The sequence below is a fragment of the Hydractinia symbiolongicarpus genome, chromosome 13 (genome assembly GCF_029227915.1).
Source record: "Hydractinia symbiolongicarpus strain clone_291-10 chromosome 13, HSymV2.1, whole genome shotgun sequence".
Taxonomy (NCBI): domain Eukaryota; kingdom Metazoa; phylum Cnidaria; class Hydrozoa; order Anthoathecata; family Hydractiniidae; genus Hydractinia; species Hydractinia symbiolongicarpus.
Genome location: NC_079887.1, coordinates 11,884,506 through 11,897,063, shown reverse-complemented (window position 1 = coordinate 11,897,063; position 12,558 = coordinate 11,884,506).

The following is a 12,558-nucleotide window of genomic DNA, read 5'->3' as shown; positions in this document are numbered from 1 at the left end:
AAAATACTTTTTACTCTGGAGGTCATAAATGGAACTTGAATTCAAGTCATAAGTAAAAACCTGACTTTCTAAAAATGTTTCCTGTCCTCGCTGTTTAGAGATATTTATACTCGCTTAATAGCAAATGAACTTCGGTCAGGGGGAAACCGGGGCTTTTTTTTACTGGGTATAACTTTTGTTTAACATTTTAACTGTTTTTTTTTAAAGAAAATTATACTTTACGTGAGTTATTGCCATTTTCGGACGGAGGTAACTTTTTGTAAATTTTAAAAAGTCCTGACATACATTTATGCGTGTTGTAAGACTAAATATTGGTTATCAAATCATTTATTACATTCATGTTCAGTCTTACTGATGAGACGTATGCGTCATAGGGTTAAAATACAGACCAGAATTTATGGTAATGTCGATCTAGCGAAATGATGTCATTTCTGATGCCAATGACGTCAATATAGTGTTTTTCATATCTCAAACATCTATAAATTCCATACTCTCAACATGTACTAGGTTTAATGGCATGACATAAATATTCCTGAAAAAACGAACTTTTTTACCTTTATCGTTAAAATAAGAAACGTTTGTACAAATATGAAGTCGTTTTCACAATAATGGCGTCATTTAAATTCATTTTTTTAAATGAAAAAACTTGATTTTTGTTAAGTGAATAAAGCTACCAAGAATTTAGGCCTTATGGTCAGTGATGCTTGAATTCAAATTTATTTCAAAATTGTAAAATGCCGTGAACCTTCGGTGATACAGAGACTAAAAAAACCCTGGGGTAATAGAATTAGAAAGGTAATTAATACTTCTATGATTTTAAGTTATTGTTGTCCTTTAACTGGATTTATATATGTTTCTTTATATGTTTATATTTTGGAACATAAGAGAATTTCTTTCTTTTAAAATTAAAATAAATATTCCATTTTAAAATTCAAAATCTCCTGCTTAAATTTTTTGTTATAACTAAAGATCTTCACTCCACCTGGAATCATTTTTATCACATTCTCTATTGGGCGGAACTTTATCAAAGCACTCGAATTCGTCAACTGTAATATCGTAAATCACTGTTCTCATTAGATTTCCCTGTGTCACCATTGGTTTAATGTCGTGAAAGGCATCATTTGGTAGCAACTTTGTAGAATGTCATGGCCAATTCCAATAGCTTACCATCCACTTTAAATTATCCTTCTTCCTTTGGTAATGATCATGTAGTTACAGAACTCCACTAACCAATCAGCTTGGATGTGCTTCGTTTTACCCAGCTTTCAACCAAGTTGAACGATACTTTTATTATACAATTAAACTTTTTCTTGCTCCTAATACGATTCACGATTCATTAAATTTGCGTTTACAAAATCGTTTAGCGTATAGATAGACCGTTAGATCAATTGATAATATTGTCTTGTTCGCAGGAGCATTGACAACGCACTCAGAATGTATATCACAAAGTAATTTCTTTTATGTCCCTGCAATTTAGGGAACAAAACTTTTGCGCTATCTGAATTTATATATCCAAAGGAATAAACTATCGCGAAAAGAGAAAAAAATGCAAAATACGCAAATATATCTGTTCTTAAACTAATCGCCTTGGGTTAGGTGGAAAGATAGAGACAGCGCAGCTAGGTGGGATGCACGATGTAAGAGACCACGTGATGGGAAATTTCTGTTTCGTTTTTTTAACTAATGGAACCAAAAATTGTAGGTAAGTATCAACACCAACCAACAGCAAGTATCATTGATGCGGCCAGGATGTTCATTTGTCAGAACCATTTTCCTTGTGTAAGGGGAAACAGATATTAATGCCTTGTATAAAAATGCCAGTCCGCTGGGGCCCAATCGAAATAATGTAACTATCCAGATAAAAGTGAGATAACTTCAAAGACTAGTCTGCCTTTGTATAGCCATGGGGATTCTAGCATAATAGGTAGACAAAATTAAATAAACTTAATTTCATGTTTGTATTAGACAACTGGACTGCAAACTTGAATTTAGGGAACTTTATTATTATACACTGTTTTAAATCGAGTTCTTTGACATCACTGAATGTTAATGATATCTTTTAGGAGCTGTTTACATAAGAGACCGAAAGGTACGATTGCAGGGATTCCGCTCTCCTCAATATTTATATTAAAATTAACTTTGTGTTTACATCAAAAATTTTTCTCCTGAAAAATTTTTTGCATATAAACACACTGTCCCGGAAAAAATTCTAGCAAACGTTTTTTCATTGGAAGTCACGAAAAAATCATTCTGGCACACGCCCCCGTCCTGGCAATCGTCCCGCCAAGCCTCTTAATTTGTTTGTTAAAAAGTGTGCTTATTTGGCATTTATACCGTTCGAACCTTTTATTCGGGGAACCTGCATTGGAACCAAGTCGCTAAACTGTTTTTCACGCATTGAAATTCAATATATAAAGTGATAAATATTTATGAAAACCTGCTAAAGTATAATCATGTAAGCTTAAAAATTCATAGTAATTAAACTACAAGCGATAAGTGTTTCACAATCATGTCTCATTTTTGTAACGTTAAATACTACATCTGCTAACAATCCAACCAAAAGCAGAACTATAAATTCTTTTATCTTGCAAAATCCCTTTTTCAACGTCAACCATTTAGCAACTACTATTATTATTCAACGTTCTCTGAATTTTATCTATTTCTGCGCGCCATAATACGTCTTAGTTTTATTTCAAATATTCGTTATTAGCGTTTTATACTGACACACAATTATTTTGTTAAGCTTGAAAGTTCCATAGTTTATTTAGCAAATCATTTCTTGGGTTTAAGGCAAAAAATAACAAACTAAATTTGATAAATTTTCTCCCTGATCTTTGTCAGAACATCAGATCACAACTAAACACGTCTTTCAACATGCATGTACAAAATGTTAAAAATTCTCTTGATATAAATAAAATGTATAAAAACGTTTATTAACAATAAAAGTCGTTAAAAATTATAGTATGTATTCCCAAATTTTAGATAATCACCTTATTTCATATTTTTCTGTTCAATAAATCAGATTTGTGTTGTTTAATCGCTAATACCTCTTTAAATTTTATTTTAATAAAATAATTGTCACTGTAAAGAATTTCTATTTTCTCAAAGTTCATTTCGTGTTTTGTTTCTTTAATGTGTTGGGACATTCCAGAGACGTTTTCTTGAACGTTTTTTGCGCAATTTTTGTGTTCTTTTATTCTTGTTGTCAACTTCTTTCCTGTTTCTCCTATGTAATATTTCCACAATCTCCACACGTTACTTTATATACAACACCTGATTCATTGTCTTAATGATACCAAATACCATACTTTGCAGGATTTAGTTTCAATTTGTGTATATGGAATAAACAGTAGATGCACTATGTCTCCTTATTTTTTCTTTTATTACAAGCAAATTAATATTTATAAAGTTCTAATTCGAACACTTATACTTGCTGCATCTGTGACTACATGTTCCACCCCCCCCCCCCCCCCCCCCCCCCACCTGACAAGTTTTAAAACGATTCAGATGCATTGTTTTGAATACGCATACTTGATTGAGACGTGCAAATGCTCCAAATTAAATCACACTGCTTCTTTTCTTGTGTCTGACAGTAGTTTTAGTAAGGCAAAATTGGACTCACATGACCTTCCTGCTAGCCAAACCTGCTTGTTAAGGAGTTATTTAATAAACTATTTGGCGCTATATTTTATCTTGCGCCATGTGGAGCGGGAGACTCTAGCCTTTGTTCACTTTTAGCTCTAAATGTTATATACTTTTTTATGAGCAGGAAGTTGGACTTTGGACTCTAAACCTGGTTGCTGTTAAACATCCTGATTAATATGCACCCTACAGTTCAAACTTTTAATTAGAGAGTGTAATTAAATTATAAATTAAAATTAATATGGTTTCAGAGAAGTACAAAACTTCCACTCTCAGGTATCAAAAAACTAAAAATAGCAAACGAATAGAAGAGATGTTTAATTTGGTATTCCATAGAGGCATCTTTTGTATGTATATAAAAAAGAAAATTATGTTTAATTATGTCTATATTTGTAATTATATTCCGATAAAACGCTTGCACTCTACGTGAAGCAAGTTATTGTGAAAATCAAAAATTAACAGTTAAAAGTTCAAAGTTTAAAATCAAATAATCAAATACTTTCGCCATCGTGACTCATTTTGTTTAACCAGTCCTGCATTTTTACACTCTCTGGTGGTCTCTCAAAATTGTAACCATGAAGTACCTTGGTGGTCTTAGGTAGTGAAAGCGTTAAACATATAACCAATTCATTTTGACTTGTAATTGTTCAATTTGCATCCTAAATAGATATTTGCATTGTAGCAAATCATTTTGATACGTTTGTTTAAATATGTCTCCTGTAAACGCTAAATCAGTTTGTTCCTGGGGTTGATCTCCCACATATGTCTCGGGAACTTCTGTCATATATTCTGTGAAATATATTTGGTTTTTAACGCTACGTTTAGATTCCATTACGGAGTTACATACCGCGCAGGTCTGGAGCACTAGCGAAACGCTTGTAGTGACAAATTTTTATATCCCCCGCAGAGCGTAAGGCATTTGCTAAGAAAAACATGCAGTACGCAGAGAATTATTCACTTTTCCCTTTGTATTTTCACTTTTTAAACTGGTGCGATATATTGATTTTGCAATTATTTAAAGGAAGGATACTCAGTATTGATATAAGATTGTATATTATGAAAGTTCAAGACCTAAGCTTGGTTATTAATTTAATTGCTTCAAGTTGTGGGGTACACTCATCATAAAAAGTTGGCAGTCAAAAGAGAAAGAAACCTTATTTTGGTAGTTAGTTACATCACAAGTTTTAATATTGTCTTAAAAATGTCCCAGTGCTGATCAAAAAGGAATTGCTAGTTATGTCATTCAAGATTTATATAGCTACTAGTACAGCCAAAATAATGTAGCTCATTAAACACAAGTACATAAAGAAAACAATGTTTTTTTTTCTAAACTAATAGTTTTATGCTCATTAAACAGATGCCTAGCTAGCTATAATATTAAAAAACAATTCCAAAATTTCTTATTTTGTGTTTGCTAGAAACTTTATTTAACTAACCAGGCCGGAGCTACCTACATTTTTTATAAAATTGTCAAAAAGCTGGCTGTATCTGTCTCGTAGTTTTTGTTACCTAGGGGTCACACTGGGTCACTCATATATATCGTAACCTTATTCATACAGTAATCAAATATATAGGTGGGCAAGTGCCCAGATGCTAAAAATAGGATCATAAAAACTCATTTCTAATATCACTCAACTTCAAAAAACATTAAACATTGCAGTTTGAACACCAACTTAGACTTAAAAATTAATACGCCTCAATTTTGCATTGGAATAATTTTATTCTGTAAAGTACAAAGTTTCGATCGCTGCGAAATGTAAAATAATATACTGTGGTTAAAATAAACAAATTTAATGGAAAATAACTTTTTAAACAAATTTATTGACTTTAACAGTTTTCGTCAAATATTTTCGGTTGCCAAATTTCTCTTATGTCAATGTACCAAAACGGACCAAAGTGGACCTTGCCTAAATTTATTCTTGCATTTTACCAAAATTAAGAACATAGTAATACAGTGTAACATGCTATTATATATATATCCCTTCCTAGCTAGTTATGTAATATTTATATACAATAATTTCTAACGAAAAGTCAAAGCCAGTTATTATATCTTTGAAGTGTGTATTTTATTTTCAGTCGATTCATCTGTGCTCTTTTTTATATAACTAGTTAGCTATACTTTGCAAATAAATCCTTTATTAAATGCTCTTCCACGTTAATCCATGTCAAACTTGCAGATCGATATATAGCTAGCTAGCTATAGCTTACTGTAAAAAAACTTCCTTTAAGTCTTTCCATAGCTAGCTGTAATTTTTATTTCTTCTTGCCAAAGCGCACTGATAATTATAGAATAGTGTTTCTTTTTAACCATTATTCCTTACAACACAAAAGGTATGGTATATGTAGCTTGCAACTTCAGGAAGCTAACCCCTAAAACCAACATCAACAATATGTCTTCTCATGCCTCTCTATAAAAGTCAGTAATTTAAGTTTCCTTCGATTCCAACATCTTACCCATGTTAATATACCGCAAAGAGGGTTAGCAACACCATTCAAACGTGTTATTAAAAAGCAAAACGTCAGTTAAAATAAAAAATTAGTTGAAGAATCATCAGGCAGGATTTTGCATTTCTGCCTCTTTTCGCAGCACCAACCAGAATAGTTGTGAAAAACTAACCATGAAAATTATTTGGGCCATCGAGACAAATGAAAACAAGTCAAAAATTTGTCCCTACAAAGCGCTTTGCTAGCGCCCAGACCGGCGCGGTATGAAACTCCGTAGTGTTGTTTTAATATGAAAGTCACAACAAGACATTTTTATGATTTGCAGAAATATAAAAATGTTTGTAAATCATTTTAAATCAAGTAAAGTGAATATTATTTCATCCTTAGGTGAACTTAACAATCTTTCAAATATACATTTAAACGATATTAGCTACCAATTTAAAAAAAAAATGAAATGTTTGTACAGCGTCTTAATATTAACGAACATTGTTTCAAAAGGCGTTACATTGATAACGTTCGAAAAACGTTTAATTTTGGCTTGATAATTTGATTAATGAAATCAATTCTTCAGAATTAAGTTACGTTAACGGCATTAAATTGGGTGAATTAAAAAGGGCCCGGATGTGATCTCTCACATTTTCGCTTTTTTAATATACTGATAATTCTCTTCTTACTAAGGTATTTACATAACTTTTCGTCCACAAAATATATACTAAAAAACTGTGAAAGCTGTAAATTATCCTAAAATTACTTTTAAAGTAATCTTAAATTGTTCAAATGAATGATGATGAAATTTCCTCTCACTTACAAATGATCTTCACAAACATTACATCTAACGTCATGCTTTGTAACACTCTCCTGCTGTGAAGAAAAATCAAAACGATTAAAAGGTAAGGTGGCAAATCATTATGTGTTTTTAGAGAACATTGGGCAGAAAAATCCGAGAAGTTGAATAAATGTAACTCGTTTTACCTAATCCCATTGCTTTGTTATGTAACTTAGTAAAGTCTGTGGATAACAAAAGATCTTTCAAAAAAATAATTCAGACATTTTTTAAGGTGAAAAATGTACAACAAAAAAATGTACAAAAAACCGTGGTCAAACACGCGTTATTTTTATATATAAAGTGCATTCGTTTTTTTATCAAATGAACAATTTTTAAAGGTTTCACGACATCCTTCTTTTTCATCCTTCTTTTTGAAGAGAAAGTTAAATCGACTACAACATACAAAGATCCATCTCTGGTTAACACATCAAAAGTTTTGAATAAGTCACAAAGAGTCTTCGGTCCCTTCAAAGAAAAGATTCTTGGGATGAAAACAACTTATATCAATTGGAGTTGCGGTGAGGAATGTCAGATACAAAAAAGATATACAATGCTATGATGGAGATACAAGGGACACAGACACCTATTTTTACTTTTTCAAAATATTTGTTCAGAGGACAGAGCGCTGGTGGCAGAAGTTTCTTTCCAGCCGTTTCTCCACGAGGGAAATATCTCAATAAAAAAAATTCTTGATGTCTTATTGTGCCAAATACAGTTAAAAAAAGTTGTTTAAGAATTTGATCCACTTTTATATTTGTCTTTTGGTCAGTGTTACATCCTTGCGACCGCTTAGCCATAAAAATCTGCTAATAGCTTAAATAGTCAAAACGCAGTGGTGTAGACTATAGATGTGAAGGTTTCTTTATAATTTCAAAAAAAAATTCTTACTACGTATAGTTTCATTTTTAATAATTTTTAAAAAGGAAACGAGCTTCACGAGCGAGCAAGCGAAGCGAATACGTGGAGCACGTTTGCTATGCAGATTATAGCAAGATAATTATTGAGATTCTTAAAAAAACATGACTGATATTAACGCACCAAAAGTTTTAATTTTTTTTCTCTATGAGAACAAATCAGAACAAATGTTAATAAGTGCAATAACAAGGTAGCTTATTAGCTTCTTGCAAAGTGACTAACAGGGTAGCTAGTTAGCTTCTTATGTTATTTTGCTAAAGGTTATAATGTGTAATGCGGCTGGCCATTATGGTGTAATATTTATCACTATTGTTTCAGTGAGCTATGGACCTACAGCTCCTTCTCCTGCATAGCTAGCCCAGTTAGCTAAGCTTTATTCGATGGTATTAAAATAAGTTTCTCTAGTACAAAGGCTTAGACGCAAACGAATTTTTTAAAAAGTGATAATATTTTTTTATCTTTCGACTGCAATAATTTTTGCAATAAATTTGAACTTTGGGATTAATTGGAGCAGAGTCAACTTCTGACTAGCTAGCTATCTGGCTACTTTACAAAGTTGTTGTAAAATCTTTCAGTTTCTTGGTATATTTAACACGTAGCAAACGTGCTCCATAATTTCGCTTCCCTTAATTGCTTCGCTGTATGTATTATCTTTCGACTGCAATAATTAACATAAGAGTTTCTGTAGGTTCAGCACTTCATTTTCTGATATAGTAACAGGGAAGAAGGGCTTTGTTATGAAAAATAATAGTTTATTTTCTATCTATATTCTATCTTTACTTAAAATCTTTAGATATAATAGCATTCATTTTTGTGCTTAAAACAAATTTTAGAAAAACAGAAAAATTTTCTAATCGGAAAATCTTATAACTTCTATATCTGAAAATAATTTTCGGATATAGAAAATTAAACAAAGTTGGATTTCAATGTTGCCACCACACTTTCATGGGTTAATAAGCTTTTAGGTCATTTTAACCTTTTACATAAATTCCAATATTTCCAAAAATTCTCCTCATGAAGGTTTGGACATAAACTGCTTTTCCGAGACTATGCAAAAAAATACATAGGTTCTCATAAATTCTTTTAGGCGGGGATCTGTTAGAAACCGCAATAAACCGTTAACGGCGCACAAACAAAACGAAGGGCCATAACTGCATTTAATATACTAATAGCTACTGCATTTAATATATTGATAGCTAATATTGCAAATAAGTAATTTGTTGATATGTACTCTGTGTGTCCTAACTTAACAGTTTTGCAATAAATTTAAACCTTGAGATTGATTGGACCTGAGTCAACTTCTGATTTGCTAGCTATCTGGCTACCTTACAAAGTTGCTGTGAAATCTTTTAGTTTTAAACGTAGCATACGTGCTCCATAATTTCGATTCCCTTAATTTCTTCGCTGTATGTATTGTCGCCAATAGCGCTGCATAACATATTGAGACTTTACGGCACCATAATTTTATTTTTACTAGCCACAGGCTAGTATTGATAAAGAGACGTAAAGTGACTATCTTTGTCAATTTTTGGAGGTTTTTGACGTCCCTATCTGTCATGTATTATATTAACCTTTATTTCTGCTTGTGGAGCAAACATTATAGTTGATTTATTAAGTCTATATTTTCCTGAAGGCTATTCACAATAATGAATAGCTGCGTATAGTGAAATAGCTGAAGAGAGAAGAACTTTAACAATGGCACTATATACATGACGATCTCATTATAAAATCAAACACTGCTTACGTATGTATGTAGCCCAAATCATACCTCTTATTTGAAAGTGGGGAAAAAGTGTTCCTTTCATTGGAAAGGGAAAACACAAGCAAATAACTGGGACTATTTGGTGCACAAGTCTGGTATATTCTTACCCATGCAGCTTGTTTATAAAGGTAAAACGAATCGATATTACCCAATAGGAGTCGAATTTCCGCAAGGGTTTAATGTGACGCATACAAAAAATCATTGGAGTAACGAGGAAGGGGTCATTGAACATGTTGAATTCGTTATCAATCTTTTTGCTGAATTTGAGCGTTCTGAATTGGGCTGAGAAGAAGATCAGAAATGCTTGCTTCTGTATGATGTGTTTAGAATGCACTTAAAGAGCATTTGACTAAATTGAAAAAAAATAACTGTGTTAGCGTCTTTGTACCACTAAAATTCAACCATTCGATTATCTATTAATGGCGTGACAAAATCTTTTCTGGCAAGAAAATTTATCCAGTGGTATGCCAACAGGATTTCCAGGGCCTTGAGCAAGGTGAAAACATACCAGTCGATCCTTACAAAGATTTGAACTGAGAAATTTATTAAAAATAGTGCTTTTGAAAAAAAAAGATATAACTGGAGATGCCCGAAATTCAATGTTCAATTTTTAAATTTTTCCGAATTTTTTTGTCTAAAATCAGTTCGAAATTCGAAAAACTTGTCCGAAATTTTTTGTCCGAAAATTCGATGTCCCAAGAACAGTTCAAAATTTTTCAATTTTATTTAAATTTATTTTCTTCTTTTCTTGATAGGAAAGCATAGCCCGAATTTTTTTTTGATATATATTTGACTTCAAACCAACCGCAGTTTCTTGTCGAGCTACAAACATTGCGTGTTGACAACTCTAGGATCGAATAGCTTTTCTACTTAGTTTTTCTACTTTTCTATTCCTCACCACTCCCAAGAGCAGCATGGGAAACAGAAAGGGTTAAAACATTGTTACAGGATTGAAAAAATATTATGATGCCTTACCTAACCTTAACTAGAAGTATTCTATTCAGACACATAGCTATGCACATAAGATATCTAGCTGTATCCAGTTGTATCTCAACAAGGAACCATTTTATTTTACCATTTATTACTTTCGCTTTACTACCCATGATTAAGTACTCAAGATTTTTAGAATAATAAAGTCAAAAAATCAAAACAAAACAAACAGTTATGCTTTTGACGGCTATTAGAATCACTTCACTCAAAAGCAGCCAATTAATTTTACTTAGGAAACAAAACTTAAGCAATTAATATGTTGTTAAGCATGATCTTACCTTAAGGCTACTATGAATTTGTTCTTACCATAATCTGGAATAAAATGCTCAACAGTAAAATTTCGAAAAAGTATTATTTTCTCGACCTTATCCCAGTGATTTTGATACCTGGGGATGTTTGCTACTTCTTCACATAAATTCCCGTGCAAAATTTTACCATCTTTGATGTTATTACTTCTTTCAGCAGACTCTACGCGCTTCTTTATGAACGGAAAAAATTAAAATCAGGAAATCTCAGCCTATATTGCCGAGATTGTCAGATGTAACGATAAACGTTTAAAATAAACAATTGTCCTTGTAAAGTGAACTTGCTGTGGAGCTTACTATAGAAAACTGCTGTAAATTCACCTAAAGTCGGCGAAAAGCTCACCCAGACTTTACCAAAATTTGCGGTAGCCTATGGAGTCACTTGGTATAAGCCTGAAGTATGAAATAGAACAAAATAATAAATCGGTACTGTAGTAGTATTAGGTAAAATCTTACAGACTCGGCAAAGCACCGTGAAGAAGGAGATACCGCTACAAAATAATATATAAAAAAGTAGAGAAAAAACTGAACCTATTTGTAAATATTTTAGGAAGCGCGTTGGGGGTGAGGGGGGGGGAAGGGGGCAGACCAAATTTCTCCTTTAGGCCAGTAGGTGCCAAGTTCGACAATGTGTGATGAATCTGTACGATGGCCCCTTTCGAGACCTGATACCTTAAGGGAATTAATTTTCGCGGGAACTTAATTTTTTTGGGAAATTTCGCTGAAAAAAAGGCAATTTAATTCCGCAGATCAACATGATTGATTGTTTTCATGTATGTTCATGTCTCATTCAAGACTATTTTCAAAATGATCTTCATTTTCGAATGAGTCACACGCTAGGAGGGGATCAATATCATTAAAAGGATCGATGTTGGCCAACTCTCCTAACCCTTTCTTTACAGCAGCTGATATTCCAGTAACTTCCCAGGCTTTTAAACATACAGCTTTTCTAGCAGTTGAAGTCATGTGATCATACATTTCTATAATCCACTTAGCGTGCAGTGGTTTAACGACATAAAAATTCATACTGTTATTTATGTGGTTTAATTCATTTCCGTCGTCCAGAGTACGAGTAATCTGGTCTGCATACCATAGCGTGAACTTGTTCTTCATCATTCGTTTCACATAGCCATTGGATCCTCCTTGTACGTCGAGAGGCTGAGACAGCTAGGTGAGGTTAGCATGGACCTTCACGAGAAAAATATTGTTTTCTCTCAAGACGTCCTGCACTAATTCTGTCATCTGTCCCTTAAAAACATCCATTATCACTAGACTTTATTGCGAGCCAAAGAATGAAGTTATAATCTGGAGTTTTTTGGAGGGAGCTGATGTTGTTAAGGCTGCTATAGCTGTACCACCAAAAAAAGCAAAAGAAAACACAAATCAAGGAAAACCAGCTCCACGATGTAAAGATATTAGAACCCTTTTATTAGAAGCAATGTACGAAATGAAAATGAAGAAACCACCATTGTTATTGATTAAACATTGACTAAAAGTAGTGTTTTCATTGTATCAACATCAAAAATTTTAGTCTCAAATCACAAATTTTAGTCTCAAAACACAAATTTATACTTTAGCATATATACCGTAAAGTTCCGAGTGTATTTCCAGTTCAACATTCACATGGAATCACAAAACATAGTTCATAATTGCTGGGTAAGTATATCGTGTAG